The 27,255-nt window shown below is 48.1% G+C and overlaps 1 protein-coding gene across 1 annotated transcript in view; it reads right to left on the bottom strand.

Moving 5' to 3' along the window:
• LOC144684737 (N-acetyl-beta-glucosaminyl-glycoprotein 4-beta-N-acetylgalactosaminyltransferase 1-like) overlaps nt 1-27,255 on the bottom strand; it is an 823,211-nt gene that overhangs the window by 338,117 nt on the left and 457,839 nt on the right. The window lies entirely within an intron of this gene.

The following is a 27,255-nucleotide window of genomic DNA, read 5'->3' as shown; positions in this document are numbered from 1 at the left end:
GGGCAGGGTCTCAGGTGTTGAGGGCACCAGCAAGCTCTGCTAATGCCTCTCTGAGCCTTATCCTTCTATCTGCATGTGCTCACCACTCTGGTGGCCCAGAATCCTTGTGGACAACCTGCAGTGCATCAATCACATGGCACACAATCCAATGGGTTATTTGTAAGACTGGAAGCATGGGAAAGATACATAAAACCCAATTGTTCTCAACCCCATCTTCTCTCTTTGCGCAGAAGAAGTTAAGACATAATAGAAGAGAGAAGGACAAGATGGGAGGGGGCCGGCCATGCTTAAAAGAACTGACTGACTTTGATGAGCGGGCAGCCCAGCCGGCAGGGGTGGAGCGGGACAGATCCAATGGAGATGGAGAAATTGGCCTGTGGCCACCACTCAGTAAGGATCCATGCATGTCATAGAAAGCTACAGGTGAAGCATTCCTCCATGTTGGAGGCAGGGCATGCAGTCACTCACTCTCTACTTTCTCACTTACAGGTGCCATCAGGAAGAGGGCAAGGCAAAAAGTAACAAAGCCCTGCCAAGCACTTGGACAAGCCCATGGAGGAGTAAGGACATCGTGGAGGAAGAAAGTCCATCTGTAGAGGCGCACAGCTGTCACCTGCACTCTCCACCAGCCCAGAGTCACACACCTCGGTGGGTACTAGATCTAGTTTAGGAAGGATCTCACATTCTGGTGGTCGCTGCACGTACACGTGCCCACAGCAGGGGCAGGCAGGGTCAGCTAAGCTCACTGGCACTTGAAGGCTGGGGAAGAGGCATCTGCAAGGTCCGTGCCCAATAATGGGCCTCTAGAATTGGCCTCCCAAGAGATGCTGGAGGGGCAGCAATAAACGAGGAAAAATCAGACACAGATGTTGGAGGCCCTCATCAGAGCGGCAGGTGGGGCGGAGGAATCTGTCCACCTGCTGGCTGATGAAGTGGTGTGAACCTGTGCACGCATAAAGGTCTCCATGGGGAGGGTGGCGGACTCCCATGAAGAACCTGATTCAGTGGATTCTGCCAGAGGTGTGCGCAGACCTACACTCCATCACTGTAGCCATGGGTGAGCTTTTGCAATGGCTACGTGAGAGGGGGCCCGGGCACCTCGACCTCCCTCTAATTGCCCCTTCCCATCAAGGAGGCAGACAAGGGGCCCTTGGGCACCTAAAGGGAGGAGAAGCTGCTGTTGGACACCACTTGGACCTCCATCCAGGACTCTGAGGGTTTCTGGCCCTTCTGAATCCGCCTTCCCTGTGATCCCTTCAGCCTCATCCTCTGTGGCCACAGAGGGAAGAGCTTCCCAGCAGCAGGACAGCCAAAGTAATCCAGGGCCCTTCAGGCCTCAGGTCTCCAGAGGACGGCCACCAAGGTCATCAAAGGCAACAGGGCCAACTGGTCAGCAGGCTACCTATATCCCTGCTGCGATGTTGGGGCAACACTTAGAAGAAGTGTTAGGGAAAGAAAAATTATGAAGTTCTGGTTGCAAGTGGTTGCATGGGTGCACTATGATTGTTACATTATCACACTTTTGTAAGTATAGTTCGCTTGCACTTTAATCATGTCTGATGTGGTTTATTTGTGGTAGTCCTTAAGCCTGTGTGCACGCCACCCATCCCCCAATAATCTTCTGAGGGACATTCCCATGTACCCAGGAATCAGGCATGTACAGGGAAGCAAAGATATTTGCCAGGGCCCTTGTAAGCCATGTGCAAGAAGTTTCCCACACACGCTAAGCCTTTCCCTTCACTCTCTGATCTCTCCCAAGACCCTAGCAGTGTAAATACTACATGCTGGGGTTCCCCTTCAGTTGTCCAGTTGAGCTGACCAGCATCGCCAACCACCCCTGATGACCCATTTCTCATCCAGAATCTCAAGATCTTCACCACAAAGCTCTGCATAGTTGCAAGCAGCCATGATGTGAGTAACGTTTGAAGTTGAATCTAATACCTTTTCCCCTCCCCCTGTCACCCACACCCTCCTCCCCATAACCATTGACCCCCCACCACCCCCCCCCCCCACCCCTCCCCCTGCCCCCCCCGCCATGGTCACCCTTCAATCCTCCCCCATCACCTTCCAAGTCAATATGCAGGTCAATGTAGAAGAACCCTACCTTCCCAAACAGCCCAGCCCCATTACGATAGACATGATTGCCCTCACCTTGCCGACCCCCAGAATCCGCATCACCTTCCGCAACCCCTCAAACAGCCCTCAGCGCCCCTTCACAGGCCATTGCCATACCCTCACCCTCCTACCCTACCAGCTCCCACTGCCCCCTTTAACCATCACCATCCCGTCCTATCACTGGTACCCTGAGTGTGCCCCTCAGGACTCTCCCATTGACTCTACAGACCCCTGCCTCTGAACCCCTTTCCCCTCTTCACCACCCCCCATGCCCATCCAACATCTCAATACCACCCCCCACAATTCCTGCCCACATCTCAACACCCTCCACATGCCTATCTATACTTCAACACTGCCCCCATGTCTTTCAATCCCTGCATAACTCCCTCCCATGACCCTTCACACCTGCACAAACCCCCATACCCCTTCACATCTGCGCAACCACCCCCCCACCCCTACTCTAGCATGGCCCTTCCCACCCTCCCACTCCATACTAGCTCACCCATTCCACTAGTGCCACAGAATCTCTCTCTTTCCCCCATCATCCCATACCTCCCTGCCTGCCTCTAGGCTTCCACATCTGCCCCACCTCTTCACTCCTCTGCTCCAAGACTATTCCATGTCCACCCCCACCCCACCCCGCCCAGCACAGATCGTCGCCACCCACCAGTACCTCCTGCAACCTTACACCTGCAGCTTGAAGATCTGAACCCCAGGAGAAGTTTCTACGCTGGGAACAACCACCTCCTGGATGCTGCTGTGCAGAGAAGACCCACGTGGTTGAGGGTCCACCCACCCACTGCACACGTGGTGTTCCAGGGTCCGGTTGCTGGAGGCCTCCATCTTTTCTTTGGATCCTTGCGAGCTCCCCCAGGTCTTCTTCAGGTAAGTCCCAAAATCTCCATGTCGCAGTGGTCCAGATGTGTTCTGGACCAGTATGATTTCCCACTGGCAGTGCGGACAATCAGGTGGGGGGAGAAAAGGGTGGGGGGGAGAAAAGGGTGTGGAGGCGGGGCGGGTGGCGATTCTGTTTGTGCCTTCATCTGCATCCCATTAGTGGGATGCAAATTGGTTTCATGCTTGCCTCTGGCTGGATTTGCGACCCGCCATGCAGGGCAGGAGTGCAAGATCCCGCAGTCAGTTTACACCAGTGGGAAGCTGATTTTTCAGCTCCTGCTGCATTGTCCCTCCCACCTGCCATTAAGCCCATCACGGAGGGGGCGGGGGTGGAGTGGGGGGTAGGGGATGGAAAAGTCCACCCTCGATCTCAGGAAGGTCATACCATTATGAGATCCGGGAGGATTGTTAAACCACCTATACTTCATACAGACTTTTAAATTCTTAAATCCTTAAACTCTTGAGCAGAAATTTATTTTTCATGCAAATAGTTTTTGCCCTAACATATCTATTTTTTTTTATTTTTAATGTATGTAATGTTATCTTGGAAAAAATGGGGATGTTTTGATAGTGCTTTAAGAGAGAATATGTTAATAAATAAGTAGCCAGGATGTGAACTATGTGACCAGCAGACACTGTTCAGAAGAGCTAGCAGCATGTGGTATGAAGGAACTGCAGCCATACTTTTCTGTTAACAATAGCTGTTGAATCTTTATAGTAAATCTGTCTGCGAGCGATCCTGTACTATATCTTCAAATAAACTAAACCTACGTTTAGTTTACCAGTCTTGTGTGAAATTGGTAAGTTTGTATTAAGCAAACAAAGAAATGTACTAGGGAGCAGCAAATTGAGTATACAAAATTGAAATAAGTACACATAAATTGCTGTTTCACCTGGAAGGAGTGTTTGTATTGGTAAGATTCATATTGCTTCTCTCACCATGACTACACCACATGTTAGGACACTGGTTTTCTGGAGCCCCAGAACCATAGTCATCCCTCCAGCGTCTATATGCAAGCCTGACTGGCTGATTAGTCACCTACATTGTACTGCAGACCTGCCTACCTCAAGTAATGGATTAGAGATAAAAATAGAAAATACTGCAAAAGCTCAGCAGGGTCAGGCAGCATGTCAGATTGATGACCTTTCATCATCGGAACTGTTCTAGTGCAAGGTCATTGACCTGAGACATTAAATTTGTTTCTCCCTCCACAACAGCCTTTTCTGCTTTTAATTCACATATAGCTGATTGGCTGTTAACTGTTCACTACCACTGACTTGCAGTTTTAAAGCAAAGTAAGAAAAATGTGTTAAATTTCAGCTTGATGAAGCACACACTATAACCACTCGTTACCACTCGCACCAAATTCCAGTTGCCATTCTGTACATAAGCCAATCTAATTAGTAAATGCTCCTAGCTCTGTACACAGAAGTCAGGTTGAAACCTTGGAAAAATCAATGAAAGCAACCTAGGTGACTTTCCCCTGGGCTTTACAATGCTCCAAAATTTGTTATAAAGCTACAATCAGTTCTACATGCTCCTCACAAGAGTAAAATACAGCTTGTTCCCTTTTGGCATGAAAAGCATCCAACATGTGTGCCACAGAACCTGCAGAGGCTAATATGCTCTCCCAACTCCTAAATCTGCATATACACACCTTAACTGATCATAAAAAACACATTTAAATATATGTATAGCATATGGAGAGATTATGAACAAGCTTACAGCACTATTACTCATGGATGTATTTATTCAAAACCTTGACCCCAGTAGGTGTATTGCTTCATAATTTACATATCTTAACATTGATTCCTCACTCTGTAATAAAACATTGCTATAACTTTGAGGTATCTATTTAACATCTGCAAACTTTAATGCTTGCTCGTGAATGTAGCTGGTCATATACCACCCTGTTTCCCAACCCATCCATTCCAAATATATTTGCCTAACTTGTTGAAAATGGTCAGAGTCTATATTCTAACTTCTGAATTTCCATAGCTTCAAACATCCTAAAATTGAGCTAAATTTAGGAAAAACAGACTCTGTTTTAACACGTTTGGATAAGCTAGTTGTTGTTTTTCTTTGTAACCTATAGCTTGTGCATCACAACACTGCACCCCCCACCCCTGGGTGCCCCCATCATTCGCAGATTGCAGCAGTTTTACCCCCCGCCTCCCCCCTCCCGGAGCAGTTTTTTCCCCTACCAGCCCTCCCTGGATCAATTTTCCTCTGACCCCCAACTCACCCCCTTAAATTATAGTGGTTCTCTTCCCCTCTCTCTCCCCCATCCCCATCTCTTACACCCCAGGCTCTCCCTCTCTCCTTCCCTCCCCATCTCTCGCTCTGCCCCTCCCCTCTTACCAGCAATTTCTCTCTTCACCCTTGCCCCCCACCCCTCCCCCTCCCACCCCCCCCCACCCCTCCCGCCCCCCCACACCTCCCCCCACCAGCTGGAACCGGAAGTGACAATGAGGCTGGCCCTGATGCAGTTTTGTGCCAACATGGAAGCAGTGATGGCACCAGCAAGAAGGTGAATATTTGGGAGCGGTGGTGGAGAGAGTCACGGGGGGCAGAGTTCAGAATTTGGCAGGGTCTGGGGCCTGGAGCTAGCCGGGGCCTGGGGCCTGGGGGTAGAGGGAGGAGGAAGAGTGCTTGTTGACTGGAAGGAGAGAGGGGGGGAGAGAGGCAGGACACTGGGGGGAAGGGGGGGTAGAGAGAGCTTAGACCAAGCTTGTCCAACGTATGGCCCATGGGCCACATCCGGCCCGTGAAGCCTCTTTATGCAGACACCGGGGCCAGTTTTAAAACATCAATCACTTAGGTAAGTTTTAATGAAAGATTATGCATGGAGCTGCTCCTCCAATTGTTTCTCTCCAGTGTTTGCTGTTGATTGTTTCTCTCCCATGTTTGCTGCTGATAGGCTCACCTAGTGTGGGAGAAAAACGATCTGTGATTGGAAGAGCAACTGGGTTTGGGGCCTGGGGAGCAAGGCCCATGAAGCAGAGATGCCAGGGAGCGAGGCCCAGGGAGCATAAGTGACAGGGCGCAGGGCCAACAGAGCAGAGGTGTTCTGGAGTCGGGCCCAGGGAGCAAAGGTGCCAGGGAGCGAGCCCCAGACAGTGGAGGCGCTGGGAACTGAGACCCAGGGAGTGGCGGAGCTGGTGAGCAGGGCCGTACAGCAGAGGTGCCAGGGAGCAGAGGTGCCAGGCAGCACAGCCCAGGGAGCGGATGTGCTAGGGAGTGAGGCCCAGGGAGCGGAGGTGTCTGGGTGCAGGGCCCAGGCATCCAGACCGGGGCTCAGGCGGGCCGGAGCAGGGCTCAAGCAAATTTGAGCGAGACCCAAGCGGGCCTAAGGTGAGTTGGAATGGGGCTCAGGCAGGCTCAACAGGGTTCAGGTGAGTTCAAGTGGGGCTCAGGCAGATCAGGGCAGGGTCAGGCATCCAGAACTGAGCACGAGGCAGCCAGAGCAGGGCCCAGACAAGCAAGAACGGAACCCAGGCAGGCTGGAGCAAAGCATGAGGCAGCTGGAGCAGGGTCCAGGCGGGCCAGAGTGGGGCATGAGACAGTGGGAGTGGGGCCCACTGGCGTCTGAGTAAGTGAGTGACTGGACACTGTGAGAGTGTGTGTGTGCTGGCAGGGTGGGGGGGGAGGGGTGGCTGCGGTGTAGAGAGTGGGTGTGGGGGGGGTGGTGAGAGAGAGTGTGTGCGGGGCGGAGAGGGAGAGTGGGAGGGGTTGGAGAGAGCGTTGGGGGAAGAGAGAGTATGGGGGGGTGGGATTGTGAGGGGGAAGAGTTAGTGTAGGGGAGTTGAGAGAGTGTGAGGGGGGTTTGAGAGAGAGTGTGAGGGGGGTTTGAGAGAGAGTGTGAGGGGGGTTTGAGAGAGAGTGTGAGGGGGGTTTGAGAGAGAGGGCGAGGGGGGTTTGACAGAGAGGGCGAGGGGTTTGACAGAGAGGGCGAGGGGTTTGACAGAGAGGGCGAGGGGTTTGACAGAGAGGGCGAGGGGTTTGACAGAGAGGGCGAGGGGTTTGACAGAGAGGGCGAGGGGTTTGACAGAGAGGGCGAGGGGTTTGACAGAGAGGGCGAGGGGTTTGACAGAGAGGGCGGGGTTTGACAGAGAGGGCGAGGGGTTTGACAGAGAGGGCGAGGGGTTTGACAGAGAGGGCGAGGGGTTTGACAGAGAGGGCGAGGGGTTTGACAGAGAGGGCGAGGGGTTTGACAGAGAGGGCGAGGGGAGAGGAGAGATGGCAGGGCTGGAGAGCGCGGGGGGGAAGAGTGTGGGACGGGAGAGCTTGGGGGGGAAAGGGTGTGGGGGAGAGAGTGTGAGGGTTGAGGGAGTGTGAGGGGGAGAAAGTGTGAGGGAATGAGGGAGTTGAACGGGAGAGAGAGAGTGTGAGAGGGAATGTGGGGGGAGAGAGAGAGCGTAAGGGGGAAAGTGCGAGGGAGTGAGAGTGTGAGGGTGGAGAGAGGAAAGAGGATGTGGGGAGAGTGGGAGAGAGTGTGAGGGGAGTGTTGGGGGGGAGAGAGCGTGAGGGGGAGAGAGTGTGAGGGAGCGAGCGAGTGTGAGAGTAGAGAGAGGAGAGAGAGTGAGAGAGGAAGTGGGAGAGAGTGTGGGCGTGGAGAATGTGGGGGAGAGACACGTGAGGGGTACAGAGTGTGAGGGAGGAATGTGGGGGGGAGAAAGAGCGTGAGGGGGGAGAGTTTGAGGGAGTGAGGGTGGAGAGAGGAGAGAGTGTGTGTGAGAGGGAGTGGGAGAGAGTGTGATAGGAGCATGTGTGCAGGAGGGCAGAGTGTGTCCATAGCTCTGCCTCACTCCCAGTAGCAGTGTTATCATTCCCCTCCCACCCACACAAACAATCATGCACTCCCATCCACTCTCACAGTGAGTGAGAGCCCTGGGGCTGGGGCTGAGCTGGACACACACCCTAATACTCATTTTTATTTATTACTCATTGTTTTTTTGCTCAGAAAGTTGTTTCTTTTCATACCTCAAGTTTTTTTTTGAACTTCATGTTTAAAGTTGTGCCCCACTTTGGGAATTTTACCGCAGTGGGATTTTACGGTCCCACCGAATAGCTCGCAGCATTCTACGGCCCCTTGCCCGCCACGACTGGGCCATAAAATTCCAGCCTTTCTCTTTTCAAAATTTGCTCATCAGCCCCTTGAGTGAGAAGAATTTTGAAATGTGGCCCCCCAACTCGAAAAGGTTGGAAAAGCCTGGTCTAGGACCCTGAGACTGCGGCTGGGGCCTGGGAGCTGTGGGGGAGGGGGGGTGTGTGGTTTGGTGGTGTCGGAGCAGGGGTGGAGAGAGATGGGGGTGGGGGTGGGGATGAGGGGGCAGAGGCTGGTGAGCTGTGGAGCCAAGTATAGACCTTGAGACTAAAATGAATTAAGAAGTGATGGGGATCTGGTGGGTGTTCTCAAGCATGTACTGTATAATGGAAAGGCTCTTTGGACTAAACAAAATAACTGAATAAATTCAGATCTTATTTCAGTAATTACTTTGCCTGTATTTTTCAATGGAGGTCGCTGAGCTCATTGGATAGCTTTGAATGCACTGGACAGCTTTGAGCGTACTGGACAGCTTTGAGCGCACTGGACAGCTTTGAGCGCACTGGACAGCTTTGAGCGCACTGGACAGCTTTGAGCGCACTCAATGTCTTGAATTGCCTTTTGCCATTTGATCACATTTGATATCAAAGATTGCAAAATGCTGCTGATCTGTGATCAAACTCATTCCAAATGAGAACATTTGATGTCAAATGATCGCTGATAGTTTCTGAGCGCATCAAAGGAAATTTTCAGGTAGGGTAGTTACCACCCTTAATGCTTCCTGCTAGATTTGGACTCTTTGGTGAAGAAGAAACGACTCTTCATTCATTCACATCAATCTCTTGATCTGTATCATTTCTTTCAATATTTTCACCTTTGATGCATCAATTTGACTTATTTTGTTTCCATTGGAATTGATACATCAAAAATGAATAACAGAGGTTATTACTTCATCACAAAGGAGCTGTCAGTAGGTTCTGACCCACTGTTGACCAATCTTTTGATCCACATAATCTCCAGTTCTTCCATCAAACTCAAATCCCCTGACTGATCCTTGAACCTGAACACTCGTTTGATTAACTCTTCTGCCTGTCTGTTAAATCTGCACTCAACTTTAACTCTATCTAACAATTCCACTCATGTCATTCTATGTTATTACACTCTGGCTATCACATATTCCAATGGCCACACAATGGCCAAACCATACTCCAGCTTTATCAGCACATGTTAGCTCAACTGATTCCTTACCCTATCAAGCTGTGCCAAACAGGTCCTCACCTCCAATTTGTTCCAGAGAGCAGTCCATGAGGAATAACAAGCTTCAGCTCACCTCGCCAATTTGCTCTTTTAGTTCTTGATTTCTTTCCCATCTGCACTCGACAGATTTAATTTATTATTTTCCAACTGCAATTTTTACCAATTACAGATTTTTAGTTAGGAATAAATACGTTATAGGTTGTAACTCATTTCTCTCCCATTAGGATTAAGGGAATTAAGGTATCACATTTTACACATACCTGATACATAAGGCCGGATTTTCACGGAGTCGGGATGACTCTGGAGACCTTTAAAAGTGGTGGATGGGACCCGATTCTAGGATTCCCCCCTGTATTCCTGGCATCAGCAATTTTCGCTGGTTAGGATAAGGAGGCAAGTAGTGACCCTGCACTCTTAACTGGCTGATTCCATTGTGGTGGTAGGCATTTTGTACCAACCCCCCACTGCCATCTTTGTGGATTCGAGCCAGCTTTTCAAGGGCATGTGGTCTATGGCCTCTTAGAGGAGTCGTAAATCATAGTCTGGATTCAGGGGCCTTTTGAAAGGTATGTTTAAAAGGTCTTACCCATCCCCCCATGCTCTCTCCATGCCATTGCACTGTGTAGCAAACTTAATTATATAACAATGGCAAGTCTTGAGATGAACTTAGAAAAAATACCCATTCAAAAATCTGCTTGAAAAAAACACTGCTGCTTTTACAACCATAGAAAAGTGTCAGTTAGACAGAGCTATTATAGAACCAATAATAGAAGCTTTACGTCAGTTCACACCTCTTAACCTTGTCCAAATAAACATACAGACATTGAAAGAAACGGTTCAAAGAAAGAATAACTTATTATAACCTCAAATATATTAATCAATCAAAGCAAACACTCCACTTCCACCATGAAAACAGACCCCTACTCAACAGAAACAGATGGCCAAGCATTGTTACTGTTTTATATGGCTCACTGGACCTATAGTCCATACTGGCTGAGTGGGCATGGAGAATGGGGTGGGGGGTGCAGAGAAGGGGTATGGGGAGGGGGTGTGAGGAGTGAGGGCTAGAGGGCCTAAAAACCTTTATTACAAGTGGGACAAAGTCCCAGAGAACTGAGGCAGGCCTTCTGGGAGCATGGATCCTCCAGATGTGATGGCAGCAGTCTGCATCCCCCTCCCCCACTCCCCCAACCAGGAAACTGCTGGAAGGTTGCCTCCATGCAGTGCCCTCCCCACATGGCGAGGGGCCATTCCGCCACCAGCAAAAAGCCAGCAGCCCAGGAAGATGGCCATTGACTGAGCCTTTAATTATTCAAACGGGCTGCCTGCCTGCTGGTAAAATGGCCCAGACTGCACTGGAAGCCCACCTGATGCGGCTCCCTGGTATTTTACCGGCCCCCACCTGCCTCCTAGACCACCAACCAGGGATGGGTAAAATCTCACCCTGTGAGTTCAAATCCAATCATGGCAATCTGAATTCAGTTTTAAAAAGGTGGAAGTGTTGGATTGTCATAAAACACTAACTGATTTCGTCTGTAGGTGACTCAGTTCGCATATCAACGTGGTTTACTCTGAGATGGACTAGCAAACTATTCATTTGTATTGTATCAGCTACCACAAATGGTTCAAGAAGGCAGCTCACCACCACCTCAGGGCAAATAAGGGTGGGCAATAAGTGCCTTGCCGGCAATGTCTACATCCTGCAAATTAATTTTTAAAAAATATACAAAACAAAATGTTTCAGAAATAAATATATTATGATGGAAGCAGTCATTAAGTGCTGTCCTTCCAGATGTTGTTTGCAAAATTAGCCACAGCTTAGTAGCTTTGTCTGGGGCACTAATCAAATTCTACAAGTGAAGTGATATGCCAGGCCCAGACAAGCAGCAAACAGATGGCCATGAAATGATTCTATGATCTGGATGCATCATTCTTTCTTTAAGCTATCATTTCTGAAGCCCTTCAGACTAGATATATATATGGCAAAGCTGTTCTGTTATAGCTTCAGTTCAATTTAGTTCAGTTATTCGAATTGGCACGTACACTCTGTGATTGAGCTTTATAACTTTTGTGCCTGTGCATAAAAGCTTCTCCCAGTGGGAGCACCTAGCGATAATTCAGGCATAGAACTGACCATAATTTTCCACCCCAAAAAATTAATGTTGGAGAATTGTGAACAATTTGTCTCTGCATTTGTCACAGGTGCTTCTTTCAGATACCTGGGCATTGAAAACAAAAATCAAAAGTTTGATTTAGGTCAAAAGTTGATTTAAAAACAGCATCAATGATGCACCAATTTTACATCAAGAAGTCTATAAAATAGACTGCTTATCCCAGTATTGCAGATTGTTGCACTGCCTCCGAAGAATCTTCTGAAAAATATCGCATTACAGACACTAATCTTAAATTGGTTATGTTTTAAGTGTTCTCCTTTAAATCAAGATAAAATGGAGTAGTTCAGAGAGGGAGATGTCTCCTCACTGCTAAATCTGCCAGGAGATAAACCCATGGGGCCAGAAACTCAAGTCAAAACTTATTAAAAGAAAGGTTCAAGTTTGAGCACCTGGACACAATGGAGGAGGCAGCTGGTCTTGCGGAGTACAGACTCAGACTCTCAGAGTCAGTCACACCGAGAAATTTGGGAAGACAACCCACAACAATGCGGTTATACCAAGCAGAAGGAAAGACCAAGGAGACTGCTGCTGAGAACAGATACCCTGTTTGAAGAAAGAGGGCTTGTGGAGTCACCAGAGGGTGCTTTGCTACTACATATCCATTTTATTATGGTCATAAGATTGAGTGAGGGGTCTTTGTTCTAAAAGGACATGGGAAAACTCACCCTGGTGAGGCAAGGAGGAGGTTGGGACTTCATACACAAGACTACAGGTGGAGTCTTCTGTTCCTGCTGGTGGCGAGCTTGGAGGTAGGAAGGGCATTTACCTAGGCAGGGTGGTGGCATACCTGAAACCCACTGGCTTTCTGCCTCCACCAGAATTAAGTTCTGGGCAGGAAGGCCCATGGTTGATCTTCCCATCTGTCGCAAATTGAGGCCCTTAAGTGGTACTGCTGCAGTCCTACTACTGCTAAGGTACCATCTGTCCCTGAAAGCCTTTTGAAAATGCGCCAGGCTTTTGCACTCTGAAAATGCGCCAGGTGTTTGCACTCATGAAGGCTAAGCGCATCAAGCATTTGTTGGTAGAAAAGGAGATTAACCAAACTGCAAGCAGGCCTGTCGCCATACGGCCTGTTGCCATGTGGCATACTTGTCACCTCAGAGAGGGGGGTCTCTCAATTAAAGGCAGTCTGAACGAGTGACTTGACACTGGGAAGAGGGGGTCAGAGAGCCACACCACCCTTGATTCTGACCCCCTGCATCCCTTTCCTTGCGGCCCCCACCCTGCGAAACAACCCCCACATCCCCCTCCTCCGACATTACATACCTGTATCCTGGTTCCTCTGTGATACTGAGGACTCCAGTGCCTGGCCTTCCAGCAGCAGCGACAGCCTCCTCAGTGGTGCTGCTGAGCACAAAAGCAGCTGACCTCTGATTGGCTCGAAGCTCTCACTAGGTGGGACTTTAGCCCCTGGGGTCTTGATTCCAGAGGAAGGCCCACTAGTGGCCTCACCGTTGCCTGATTGGCATGTAGTTCAACGGGCCTTCCTGAAAAGAGGCACCACAGGTCTCTCGCAGGCTCTCCAGTTAGCAAGCAAGACCCCTCAACACCACAGTAAGATTTCACCCTTTTTCTGCTGAGAGGGTGGTGCAATGTATAAACGTGGTATGGGGTTTTTGGTTGTGTTAAGAAGTTAATGGGGATTACCTTTTCTGTAGTTGCTGTTGATGTTGATTTTGGTTTGTTTGTTACAGTAGAAGTCTTAAACGTGAAATCCTGTTATGCGATTCTTTACATTGGTTCCTGGGAAATTCACGTCTCTTTTTCAAATTATTAGTCTCCATGGGGATCGTAGCAATATTTTAACCTCTTGTCACTCAATTCTATCTAACCCAATTGTTTTAATGCTCTTCTTGATGCACTCTCAACTACCACCTTTTAGAAAACCACTGACTAACATTCTTCCATCCTTCAACACCTCAAGTTAAATATCCTCATCTTTAAGTACCTCCATGGCTTTAACTTACTTAATCTATCTCAGCATCCTCCTACAACCTCCAAAATTTGCATTCCTCTTACTCCATCCCCTCATGCAGCCTCGCTCCATTTGCTCCACCATTGGCAACTCAATCTTAAGCAACCGGAATCCTACATTCTAGAATTCCCTCCCTAAATCTCTCTGTCAGTCCACCTCTCACCCTCCTCCCTTAATAATCCCTCAGAATCCATATCATTGACAATTATTGGTCAACTAATTGGGCCTTTTACTTGTTTAACATTTTTATTTACTCTTTCATTAGATGTGGGCACCACTAACTCGGCCAGCATTTATTGCCCATTTCTAATTGCTCTTGAGAAGGTGGTGGTGAGCTGCCTTCTTGAACCACTGCAGTCCATGTGGTGTTGTAACGCCCACAGTGCTATTAGGGAGGGAATTCCAGGATTGTGAACCAGTAACAGTGAAGGAATGGCGATATAGTTCCAAGCCAGGATGGTGTGTGGCTTGGAGGGGAACTTGGAGATGGTGGTGGTGCTCCCATGTACCTGCTGTCCTTGTCCTTCTAGATGGTGGAGGACTCCTTAGAAGGTGCTGTCGAAGCAGCCTTGATGAGTTGCTTCAGTGCATTTTGTAGATGGTACTGCTTCCACTGTGCGTCAGTGGTGGAGGTAGTAAATGTTTAAGTTGCTGGATAGGGTGCCAATCAAGCAGGATGCTTTGTTCTGGATGGTGTTGAGCTTCTTCCTAAGTGTTGTTGGAGCCGCACTCATCCAGGCAAGTGGAGAGTATTCCAAAACATTCCTGACTTTTGCCTTGTAGATGGTGGACAGGCTTTGGGAAGTCAGGAGGTGAGTTGCTTCCCACAGAAATCCCAGCCATAAGCTGTTTTTAATGGGGGATTTAGCAATGATAATGCTATTGTATATCAAGATGAAATGGGGTTAGATTCTCTCTTGTTGGAGTTGGTCATTGCCTGGCACTTGTGTGGCACAAATGTTACTTGTCACTTATCAGTCCAAGCCTAAATGTTGTCTAGTTTTTGCTGCTTATGGACATGGCCTATTTCAGTATCTGAGGAGTCACGAATGGTGCCGAACACTGTGCAATCATCAGTGAACATCCCCACTTCTGACCTTATGATGGAGAGAAGGGTCATTGATGAAGAAGCTGAAGATGGTTGGGCCTAGGACACCACCTTGAGAAACTCCTGCAGCAATGTCTTGGGACTGAGTTGATTGGCCTCCAACAACCACAATCATCTTCCTTTGTGCTAGATATGATTCCAACCAGTAAAGAGTTTCCCCCTTGATTCTCATGGACTTCAGCTTTGCTAGGGCTTCTTGAAGCTACACTCAGTCAAGTACTGTTTTGATGTCAAGGGCAGTCACTCTCACCGCACCTCGAGTTCAGCTCTTTTGTCCATGTTTGCAGCAATTTTGTAATGAAGTCAGGAGCTGAGTGGCCCTGGTGGAATCCAAACGGAGAATCATTGAGCAGGTTATTGCTGAGTAAGTGCTGCGTGATAGCATTGTCGACAACCCCTTCTATCACTTTGCTGATGACGGGGTGATAATTGGCCGGATGGATTTATCCTGCTTTGTGGACAGGACAAATTTTTCCACATTGCCAGGTAGATGCCAGTGTTTTAGTTGTACTGGAACAACTTGACTAAGGGCATTGCTAATTCTGGAGCACAATCTTCAGTGCTACTGGCAGAATGTTGTCAGGACCCAACAGTATCCCAGTGCCTTCAGCTGCTTCATGATACCACGTGGAGTGAATCGAATTGGCTGAAGACTGGCATGTGTAATGCTGGGGACCTCTGGGGGAAGCCGAGATGGATCATTCATTCGGTACTTCTGGATGAAGATTGTTGCAAATGCCTTAGCCTTATCTTTTGCACTGATGTGCTGGGCCCTTTCTTCATTGAGGATGGGGATATTTGTGGAGTCTCCTCTTCCGGTTAGTTACTGAATTGTCCACCACCATTGATGGTTGGATGTGGCAGGACTGCAGAGCTTAGATCTGATCCATTGGTTAAGGAATCGCTTAGCTCTATCACTTGCTGCTTCTGCTGATTGGCCCGCAAGTAATCCTGTATTGTCGCTTCACCAGCTAGACATCTAATTTTTAGGTATGCCTGGTGCTGCAACTATCATGTCTTCCTTCAGTCTTCATTGAACAAGGATTGATTCCTTGGCTTGATGGTGGTGGTAGAGCGGGGGATATGGGGTTGAGGTTACAGATTGTGGTTGAGTATAATTCTGATGCTGCTGATGGTCCACAGTGCCTCATGGATGCACAGGTTTGCATTGCTAAATCTGTTCGAAATCTAATCCACTTAGCACAGTGGTAGTGACGCATAACACAATGGAGGGTATCCTCTATGAGAAGGCTGGACTTCGTCTCCACAAGGACTGTGCAGTGGTCACTCCTACCAAGATTGTCATGGACAGGTGCATCTGCAACAGGTAGATTGGTGAGGATGAGGTCAAGTCATCCTTTTAGTTCCTTTACCACACGCAACATACCCAGTCTAGCAGCTATGTCCTTTAGGACTCAGCCTGCTTGGTCAGCAATAGTGCTACTGAGCTACTCTTGGTGATGGACACTGAAGTCCCCCACCCAGAGTATATTTTGTGCCCTTGCCACCCACCTTCAGTGCTTTTCCCAATTCGTGCACAACATTGGAGGAGTACTGACGCATCAGCTGAGGGGGGAGCAATAGGTGGTAATCAGTAGGAGGTTTCCTTGCCCATGTTGGACCTGATGCAATGAGACATCATTGAGTCTGGAGACAATGCTGAGGACTCCCAGGGCAACTCCCTCCTGACTATTTACCACTGTGCTGCCACCTCTGGTGGGTCTGTTCTGGTGATGGGACAGGGTATACCCAGGGATGGTGATGATGGTGTTTGGGACATTTATGGTCAGGTATGCTTCTGTGAGTATAACTCGTCAGGCTGTGGCTCGACTAGCCTGTGAGACAGCAATTTTCCAATTGCTCTTCCAATTCCAAACTCTCCCAATTTTGGCACAAGCCCCCAGATGTTAGTAAGGATGGCTTTGCAGAGTCGACAGGGCTGGGTGTGCCATTGTTGTATCTGGTGCCTAGGTCGGTGCTGGGTGGTCCGTCTAGTTTCATTCCTTTTTAACTTTGTAGTGGTTTGATACAATTGAGCGGCTCACTAGGCCATTTCAGAGGGCATCTAGTCGTTAACCACATTTGCATACTTCCATGAAGTCCACTGAGTTTTTGTTAACACTAATAAATCTATAATAAATCACAGTTGTTACTTCTGTATCACTGTTTTATTTGTGAATGAATCTATAAGTTTTAGCCTTAACATAACAGTCTGGCAGTTTGTAATGTACTCACTTTCTGGAGTAGTTAGAGGAATGTACTCAGCACATTATGTCCACAGATAAGGGATAAACATTAGTCCCAAGAGATTCTAATCCATTGACATGTGACATCCCAGTTTATACTCTATGTAACCTTCAGCTCATCCAAAACTCTGCAGCCTGTATCCTGACTCACAGCGAGTCCCAAACAACCATCACCCCTCTGCTCACCAACCTACATTGCCTCCCAGTCCAGCAACACATCAAATTTAAAATTCTCAGTCTTATGTCCAAATCCTTTCATGGTCTCACCCCTCCCTATTTCTAAAAGCTCGTCTGGTCCTACAATCCTTTGAGATCACTACAACTCTCCAACTCTGGCCTCTTGCACATCTTCGATTTTCATCACCTAATCGTCAGCAGTCATGCTATCAGCTGCATGCTGAGGCCCTAAGCTCTGGACTTCCCTCCATAAATATTCCACCTCTTTTTTTCTCCTTTAAGATGCTCCGTAAAAGGTGAGAAACTTGGTTAGACCACATTTGGAGTACTATGAACAGTTCTAGCTCTGTATTATAAAGAGAATATAGAAGCAATGGAGCAAGTGCAAAAATGATTGACAAGGATCAGAGCTGAGAAGGTGCTACTATCAGGAAACACTGAATAGGTCAGGGCTCTTTAGAAAACAAGTCTGAGAGGTGACCTGATAGATGTCTTCAAAATTATGAAGGGACTTGATAGGGTAGACATAAAGAACATGCTTCCACTTATATACGAACATACAAATTAGGAGCAGAAGTAGGCCACTCAGCCCCTTGAGCCTGCTCCAACGTTCAATAATATCATGGCTGATCTAATTTTAACCTCAACTTCACACTCTTGCCTATCAACCTTTCAACCCCTTGCTTACCAAGGCCGGAATTTTCCAGCTCTGCGGCAGGGCTGGCAAGCCATTGAAATCACTGTTCACATTGGCAGGACTGCAAGATCCTACTGGTGTGAGGGGCTGGAAAATTCCAGCCCAAGAATCTATCTACCTCTGCCTTAAAGATAGTCAAGGACTCTGCCTCAACCACCTTTTGAGGAAGAGAATTCCAAAGTCTCTCAATCCTCTGGGAGAAAATTTTTTTCATCTGTATCCGAAATGGGCGACCCTTTATTTTGAAACAGTGACCCAGAATTCTATATTCTCCTGCAAGAGGAAACACCTGGCGGAATCATCCCAGGTATGCAGGAAAGTGCAGTAGTGGATGGGAAAAAGGGCATTTTACCTGCAGGCTGTAATGGCAGCTTTTCACACCGTATTGTCCAATTCCCGGCATGTCCCGCCTCATTAATAATGCATTCCCGTGAAGCACACCGGATCGCTGGTGGAATGGCCTCTGATACGCCCACCTTGCCATCACCTCAGGCCTTCAGTAATCTGGGTGCCATCCCTGCACAGAGCTAGCATTCCCCAAGGCATCGGAAGCTGCTGCAAGGTCATGGTTGCCAAAGGGAGGAAACATGCTGCCCCCAAATTTAGCAACACCTCCCTTGGGCGCCTATTGGACACAGTGGGGGTGCGCTGTGAAAGCCCTCTACCCTTACTCTGGGTGAAGACCAGCAAACAAGGTCACCAAACCCGCATGGAAGGTAGTGGCAGCGATGGTCAACGCCAACCGCCCTGCAAAAAAGGACAGCCACCCAGTGCCGAAAGAGGATGAATGATCTCCGTTCCACCAGGTAAGTCACTCGTCTCATCACTCAACTCACACACTCACAAACACATCACACATCCAAAGGGCCTTCACTCACTGACAGTTCATGGGACATCACCATTCACACTCTTACACACACCATCTGCCCTGCGGATCACGCCCTCATCCCGTCCACGGCACCACTCACCACCCACATATGCCAGGCATCCATATCATCTGGCCTGGACAGCATCCTGGTTACATACTCTCCATCTGTATTCATACAGAACAAGCTGGCACACAACAAAAGGGAGAGGTCGCAGACTGGTGGAGGAATGCCAGATATCAAGGTATTCACAGACTTTGAAAATAGAGTCATCCAGCTGGTCAGCGGTGCTTAACCAAGTAAGGATCCAGCAGTGCAACATCCACCAGACAACCATGCTGTGAGTCAGTTTCCCTGTTCCACAGTCCCCTGCCATGCACTAATTATCTCTCCTTGCTTTCACAGGCACATCTGGGAAGCAGCCAGGGGGGTCTGCAGCTTAGGTCCTCGACTGAAGCTGCGAAGGCACCTCAGAAAAAGAATCTTATGATACCCTAACTGAAAACCCATCACAGCACTCATCCACACACTCCACCAGCGCTAAGACACACACCTCGGTGGGACCTACTTCTAGAGTAGCCTCAGGATCAAAATCTGGTGAGCACATTGCACTGTCTGATCCACAGTAAGGCAATGGCAGGGATTTCCCAGGTGTCCGGCACTTGGAGGACTGCTGGTGGCCAGGAACCTGCTAGTCCGAGTCAGATGACGAGCCTCTGGACTCGGTTCTAGCTCAGTTGTTGGAGCTGTAAAGGCAAGCTCGGGAACCTCAGGTGGGGATGTCCGCTGCCCTCCTCAGATTGCAAGACACAATGGAGGAGACCGTCCACCTTCAGTCTGAGGTGATAGCGCTGGCATGCCAAAGCATCAAAGTCAACACTGGTAGGATGGCGGCTGCTATGGAGACCTTGGTCCAGGATGTCGATCCTGCACTGCTGAGTGGGTGAACTCCATCGCTGACGTCATAGTTGGCCTCCAACAGTGCCAGTGTGAGAGGGATGGAGGCAGCTCAATTTCACTCCAGCTTCCCCTTCTCCTCAAGGAGTCAGCCAGGGGCCCTTGGGTACCCATAGGGAGGAGAATCAGCAGGTGCACACCCCGGGGCCATCTGGGGTGTCCGACCTATCCGATTCCCCTCTTCCGGTGACCCCAGAAGCTCCAGCTCCACAGGCCAAAGAGGGTGCCACTGCCACACAGTGCAACACAGTTGGCCCACTGCCAAGCAGGTCGGGGCCCTCCAGAGGACACCCGTCAAGGTAATCACAAACCAGCAGGCTGCCTCCACCTCCGCTGCAGATGTCGGGGGAGCACTGAGACGTAGCAGCAGGGTTAGGAAAGTTAAGAAAATGTAGTTGCACAGCCTGAGCATGGGTGTTAATCACTTGTACATAATGTTCATTATTGTAAATAAACTCTTTGCCTATGGCTCCTTGTTATGATGAGCATTGTTTGTGACACTCAGATATGAAATCTTGGTTCCTGTACAAAGTAAAGGCAGGTGTCTCAGTCCAGGGCCGCTTCCTGTGCAGTGTGTAACCTTCAGACCAAAGTGATGGTCCAGCTTCACACTCACTGGACACATCACTGATGCCTGCACCTCGATGGTGCTTGTCATTGCTGCCAGAATGCTGTGGACAAGCATCACATAGTTCTGTCATTCTCTCCGTGTGCTTTAAGCGCCTTTATAAGGTGGGGCTGCCCCCCCCCATCTCTTCAGCATCTGTGACCAGTGATACTGTGCTCCTGAAGGGGTCAGGTGCTGAAGGCTGACAAAGGATCAGGTGCATCTCCATGATATGACCCTGATTACAGAGCGCAAGCGAGCTGCCCTCAGCCAGACAGGAGTCAGACATTCACAGAGGCAATGTGAAGATCTATGGAGTGTCCTCGCTGCATGTCGTCATCATCGCCCTGGATTCTAGTGACTCATTGGGCCTCTGCTGCATTTTCATGACATGAGCCTGAGCACTGAGGGTGTGTGCACTGCCATCAGCCACACAGGAGTCAAACATTCACAAATGCAAGGTCAGGGTGCCAGGACTGTCCTCACTGCATCTCGTCATCATCCCCCACAAATTTTGTGGCTATGAGGGCGTGCCAAGCATGCCTGCCTCATCTGGCCAGTCCAATGGCCTCATTGTCGACATCCTCGCCTTTGAGGACCTCAGACAAACATTTGAACAAGGAGCAGGAGTAGGCCATTCAGCCCAGCGAGCCTGCTCCGCCATTTAATAATATCATGGCTGATCTGATAATAATCAGAAATCTGCATCCCACCTACCACAATGCCTTTGCTTACCAAGAATCTATCACCTCTGCCTTAAAAATTTTCAAAGTCGCTGCTTCCACCACCTTTCTCAAGAAGAGAGTTCCAAAGACACATGACCCTCTGAATGAACAAATTTCTCCTCATCTCGGTTTTAAATGAGTGACCCCTTATTTTTAAACAGTGACCCCGAATTCTAGATTCTCCCACAAGAGGAAACATCCTCTCCACATGCACCTTGTCAAGACCCCTCAGGATCTTATATGTTTCAATCAAGTCACCTCTTACTCTTCTAAACTCCAGTGGATACAAGCCAACCTTTCCTCTTAAGACAACTCGCCCATTCCAGGTATTAGTCCGGTAAATCTTCTCTGAACTGCTTCCAACGTGTTTACATCCTTTCATCACTATCAACCCCTTCGAGGTCCTCCTCATTGGAGGATATATGCAGCTCCTCCATCTCCTCCTCAGCCGGTTCCTCCTCACTTTGGCGCCAGGTTGTGGAGCGCACAGCAAGCAATGATGGTGTGCAACACCCTCCGGGGTGCTCCACTGGACCTGTTGAGGCACTGGAACATCATTTTCAAAATGCCTATGGTTTGCTCCACCAAAGTCCGGGTAAAGGCATGAGCCTCGCTGTACCGTCGTTCTGCTACAGTCTGAGGCCGCCGCATGGGCTTCATCAATCACATCCTCTGTGGGTACCCTTGTACCCGACAAGCCAACCCTACAGCCTCTCTGCATCCTGGAAGATGTCAGGGATCTGAGAACTACTAAGGATGTAGGGATCGTGGATGCTCCCTGGGAATTGTGCGGAGTCCTGCAGGATGTGTTTGGGCAGTTGCACAACAGCGAGTGGAAGTCCTTGCATTTGACATAGTTTACAGCTTATTGGCACAGAGATCTAAGCGCCACATGAGTGAGTCAATGGCACCCTGCACCTGTGGAAAACCTGAGATCTGCACAAATCCCAGCGCTTTTTGCTTCTTGGCTTTCCTGATCCCAGACAAAATGCACAAAGTTCTGTCTCTTCGTGAAGATGGCATCCGTGACCTCCAGGTTATACTTGTGCATGGAGGCTTGCAAGATCCCGCACAGGTCACCTGTGGAGCCCAGGAAGAAGCCATTGGTGTAAATATTGAGTGTCACAGTCACTTTCACAGCCACTGGCAGCGGATGGCCTCCATGTCCCCGTGGCTCTAAATCCTGCAGCAGATGGTATATGTGACCGACCAGTTCCCTAGACACGCACAGTCTTTGGCGACACTGGTTCTCAGTCATCTGCAGGAATGACTGGCACCCTGGGTCTAGTAAGGCTCCCATGAGCGACCGCTTGCTGTGGATCTTCAGCTGTGTACGCAGCAGGCTCTTCTGTCCCTTCATCTTTAGGGAGGTGCTCCTCCCTTTGCCACGCCAGGCACCTCTGCTGCACTCTCCTTTTTCTTCTCTGGTCTCTGTAAGCCATAAGGCATACCACTAAATCACCAGGCTCCATGATCCTGATGTTCTCCTGCTGCAGGATCAAAGAGAGAGACGCAGGGGTAAGCATGTGTCCTAAGAACCTCTCCTGGTTACGTCTGAAGGCCCCTTTACGCATGCCGGAGACTTGGATGGCCACTGTGTAGTGCGCTCATTGGCTTTTTGAAACCCCACCCCCACCCACCTCCACCCCACTCCACTTGACCGATTGGCAGCAGCTTTGCCCATTGGACCGCATGCTGTGCTCTCAGCTCAGGCACAGGCATTATCCTAACCCACACTGCAAGGCTGTGCTGTTAGCTTGAACCGTAACAGATACTGGTCCAAACCTTAATAAAGACATTGTAAGGGGCTGTGAGCACCTCCACCAGTGACTGTGCCATGGTCACCTTTCGTAAGGGGGTTCAACAACTTGCCCAGTCGGCCAATTGCTCTGCTTCCCCCTAAAACGCACATCAATTTGAAGTCTGTGCCTGAGGGGTGAAAAGTTCTGGAGCATTTGGTGCCACTTTCATGCTTTTGCATTGCTTCAGTTTTGACAAGCTTTTCCCAGTGTGTGGCTGCTTCCCTGTCCCCACCCCTCCCCTCTCCCCAGACATGTGCTTGAGTATTTTTGTCAGTCTGTCTGTACTGCCTTGCTCCCCACCAGCACCACCAGCGTCCCCTGGTGTTACCCGCAGTGGAGCTCTTGCCCCAACACTACACTGCAAAGTGATGTCCTACAGGTGATGCGCACAGGCGCTGTGCAAGGCTATGGGTACCCAGCTCGGGCCGCCCGCAGAGTGCAAGGGACAGCACGCACGCACGCACGCACACACACTGCTCAACGTTCTGTGTAAAAAAAACGAGGTAACCTTCGTTCCTTATTATACACCAGAGGGTAATACATCCAGGACTGAGCACACCCCACTGCCATATTTTTTATATAACACGTCTTTGTAACTAAAATGTCCTTTAACAAAAAAGCATCAACGTTAAACACAAACATCACATCCCCTCGCCCTTTAGCCAGGAACAAATCGGTCAGGCAGTTTGCAGATTTGCTTTGGTCTAGAGAGGAGTGTTGGCTTAGATATCTCAGTTTGTTTGCTTAGAAATGGAAGGTTCTGCTGTTCCACTTGTTTCTGTTCAGGTTCAACAATTGCAGCTACAGGTGCTACAGGTTTGTCACCTGAATCAAGTCGGCTTTCACCAACTGGAGAAGATGTTTCCAGGAATCTTCCACTGTGAGTGGAGAGCCTTGGAAATTTGGTTCCTTGGATTTGGCTTCTCTTATCTGGTCAGTGTGTCTCTTCCAGATTCCACAGGAAAATTCATCATCATTGGCCAGTGACCCTCAACACCTGATGATTCTTCACAAGAGCCACTTTGGTGTCCCACAGTAATTTCAGACCCAAACAGACTGATCCATATTAAACTCACGAGCTAGTTTACTTGTTTCATGTGACCTTTTCTGATCAAGTTGCTTTGACCCAATCTTTCCTCTCAAATCCAGACACAGCAAATCTATTCTGAGATGCAGTTGTCTTCCAGACATCAGCTCAGCAGGAGATATGCCTGTTATTGAAGGTTGGTAGTGTTACGATGCATGATCAAAAAATTCTTTAGCTTCCAATCTGTTTGATTCCTCCTCTTCAATATGGCCGTTTTGAATGTCTGGACAAAGCTCTCTATTTCACCATTTGAGGATGGGTGGTAAGACGAGATGAGAATCCGTTTGATCCCATGGTTTTTCAGGAATGTTTGAAATTCACATGATGTGAACTGTGTACCATTGTCAGGCACAATCTGCTCCGGCAATCCAAAAGTAGTGAACACATTCCGGAGAGCATCAATGGTCTTTGCTGAAGTAGTTGACTTCACGGGAATAACATGAGGCCACTTTGTGTGGGCATCCACCACAATCACATATTGAACGTATGTCCAAGAAGTGGTCTTGCAAAGTCCACGTGAAGTCTCTGCCATGGGCAGTCAGGCCAAGCCCATGGATGTAATGGGGCAGGTGCAGGAGAAGACTTCATTTCTTGGCATGGAAGGCAATCACTGACCATGCCTTTGATGTCTTTATCCAGGTGTGGCCACCATACATGTAAACGAGCTAATGCTTTCATTTTGATGATTCCCATGTGGCTGAGGTGAAGTTCTTCTAACACTCGTGTTTGAAATTTTGGAGGAATAACAATTCTGATTCCTCATAACAAACAACCGTCTTGCAGAGTCAGCTCAAATCTACACATGTATTAAGGTTTAAGCTCAGTAATCACTTCCTGAGGTACACACCAACCCTCCTGTGTGTTCAGGTAAACTTTGGAGAGCACAGCATCCCTCTATGTTTCAAGTTGAATTTGATCCACTTTAACAGGTAACATGTCTATCTGGTTCACATTGAAAGCAGTAACTTCACTTCGGGTTGTGGAGCTGTGGTGTAACAGAAGTCTGGAAAGCATTTCCATGATTCTCAGTTGAGCAAAATGTAATTTTGTACTGGTAGGCAGATAAGACCAGTGCCCACCTTTGTAGGTGTGCAGCGACAAGTGTCAGGGTTTGTGACTTTGGGCTAAGCAACCAGGTCAAAGGCTTGTGGTCTGTAATTAACGTGAATTCACGTCCACCAGTTCTCCTTTATCCACAGCATATGTTACTTCTTCAAAGAACTCTAATAAATTGGTTAAACATGATTTCCCTTGCATAAAACCATGTTGACTCTGCCTGATCACCTTGAATTTATCTAAGTGCCCTATTATAACGTCTTTAAGGTCTTTAATCATTGCTTCTAACATTTTCCCTATGACAGATGTTAAGCTAACTGGCCTATAGTTTCCTGCTCTCTGTCTCCCTCCCTTTTTGAAAAAAGGAGTCACATTAGCTATTTTCCAATCTCATGGAACTTTCCCCGAATCTAATGAATTTTGGAAAATTAGAACCAATACATCAACTATCGCACTAGCCACTTCTTTTAACACACTTATGTGTCACTCTTGCCTCTGAAGGCTGTGCATTCAAGTCTCACTCCAGAGCTTGGACTAAAATATCAAGCTTGACATGCCAGCATAGTACTGACAGAGTGCTGCACTGTTTAGAGTGCTGTCTTTCAGATGAGATTTTAAACGGAGGTCCAATCTGCGCTCTCAGGTGGACATGGGAGATCTCTTGGCATGATTTCAAAGAAGAGTAGGGGAGTTATCCCTGGTGTCCTGGCCAATATTTAACATTGTAAAAACAGATTAGTTATTATCACATTGCTGCTTGTTGGAGCTTACGATGTGCAGTTGGCTGCATTTCCTACATTACAACATTAACTACATTTTAAAAGTACTTCATTGGCTATAAAGTGTTTGGGATGTCCTGTGGTCGTGAAAGGGAACATGTAAATGCAAGTCTTTTTGAGGGAAGAGTCCAAAACTAAAGTACATAAATATAACATCCAACAAGAAATTCAGGAGATACTTCTTTAATCAGAGAGTGGTTAGAATGTGGAACTCACTACAACATGGAGTGATTGAGATGAATAGCATAGATTCATTCAAGGGGAAGCTAGGGAAGTACACGAGGTAGAAAGGAATAGAAAAATACGTTGATAGGGTGAGATGAAGCAAATAGAGTGAGAGAAGGATCATGGGGAACATAAACACCACCATAAAGGCTGAATGACTTATCTCTGTCTGGTAAAATAATATGTAATTTCAATTCCCAGAGATTTCAATGTACAAAATGCTCAACGTTTCTCCTATTGAATGTTTCCTGATCCCTGTCATAATGACTTTGTCTGAATACTTGATCCTCCCTGGACCCACACCCAGTGCCTGCCCCAGAAATCCCAACCTCCTATAGATCAATGTTCTAAGCTCTAAGTCCACAGTCATCTCCACTTAAATAAGATCCCTTCAGCTTCATTATTATGGCACAAATGACATTTCATGAGATATTCCAAAATCTTGTTTGAAGTGATCTAGATGGAATAGCAGGTTGGCACAATGTGCCCCTTCACCCTGGCTGAACTGATGGGCTGGAAGGATTCTGCTAACTGCAAGGCTTCTAAGTGAACAAGATTTTTTTTGTACTCGATCAGTTCAGTTCCTAATAAACATGAATCCACAGCATAAAACTGCCCATAAATTATCAATGATATTGAATGGGCAGCCTCACTAACAGACAGCTGGTGCGAGAAATGAAAGCCCCAATTTTAACTTAACTGAGTGGAGAAGGGGCGGATTTGGGCTGTAAGTCCTTTTCGCGCTCTGGCCCAATTCTACACTCCATTGAAGCAATAGAGCAAAAACCAGATATGGTGTAAAACAGGCTTTAACCCATAGAGCAGATTAGGTTAAAATCCAGGTTGAAATGTCACATCAATGAAGTGGTAGTGCTCCTCTGAATTTGAGGCGAATTGCGAAGTACAGGTACAGAACACAACCAAACTGAAAAGAATGGGAGAGGTAAGATAAATCAACATAAGTGGGCAATACTGCTCTCAGGTGTAAAACTCTGGCGATTGTAGGAAAAAGTAAGACAGTGAAGCAGTTGATGGTTTTGAGATTCAGAGGAAGAATATAAGAATGTAAGATAATGAGCTCAACAAAGTGGGGATGTTGGAAAATTAAATCTGGCCTGGTACAGAATGGTTTGTGTGTAAATTCACCCTACACAGACTGGTAAGTAGATGGAAGAGAGTACCAACATGTATGGTAAACAGTAAGGTTCTGAATGAGCAATGTGGATCTTAGGGAGTCTCTCTGCATCTGTAGAAGGAGAAAGCAAATGCCACAAATGACATTGGTTTGATAACACTGAGACAGAATGAAAGTGGGATGTAAGAGAGAGCGAGAGAGGAGGCTAAATTCAAAAACAATTAAGGCTTTGTTTCATAAAGGCAAAATACTGCAGATGATAGAAATCTGAAACAAAAACAAAAATTGCAGGAAAAATTCAGCAGGTCTGACAGCATCTGTG

The sequence above is a fragment of the Cetorhinus maximus genome, chromosome 9 (genome assembly GCF_964194155.1).
Source record: "Cetorhinus maximus chromosome 9, sCetMax3.hap1.1, whole genome shotgun sequence".
NCBI classification, from domain to species: Eukaryota; Metazoa; Chordata; class Chondrichthyes; order Lamniformes; family Cetorhinidae; genus Cetorhinus; species Cetorhinus maximus.
The sequence above is the reverse complement of the archived record's forward strand: the minus strand, read 5'-3'. Positions and strand labels throughout refer to the sequence as shown.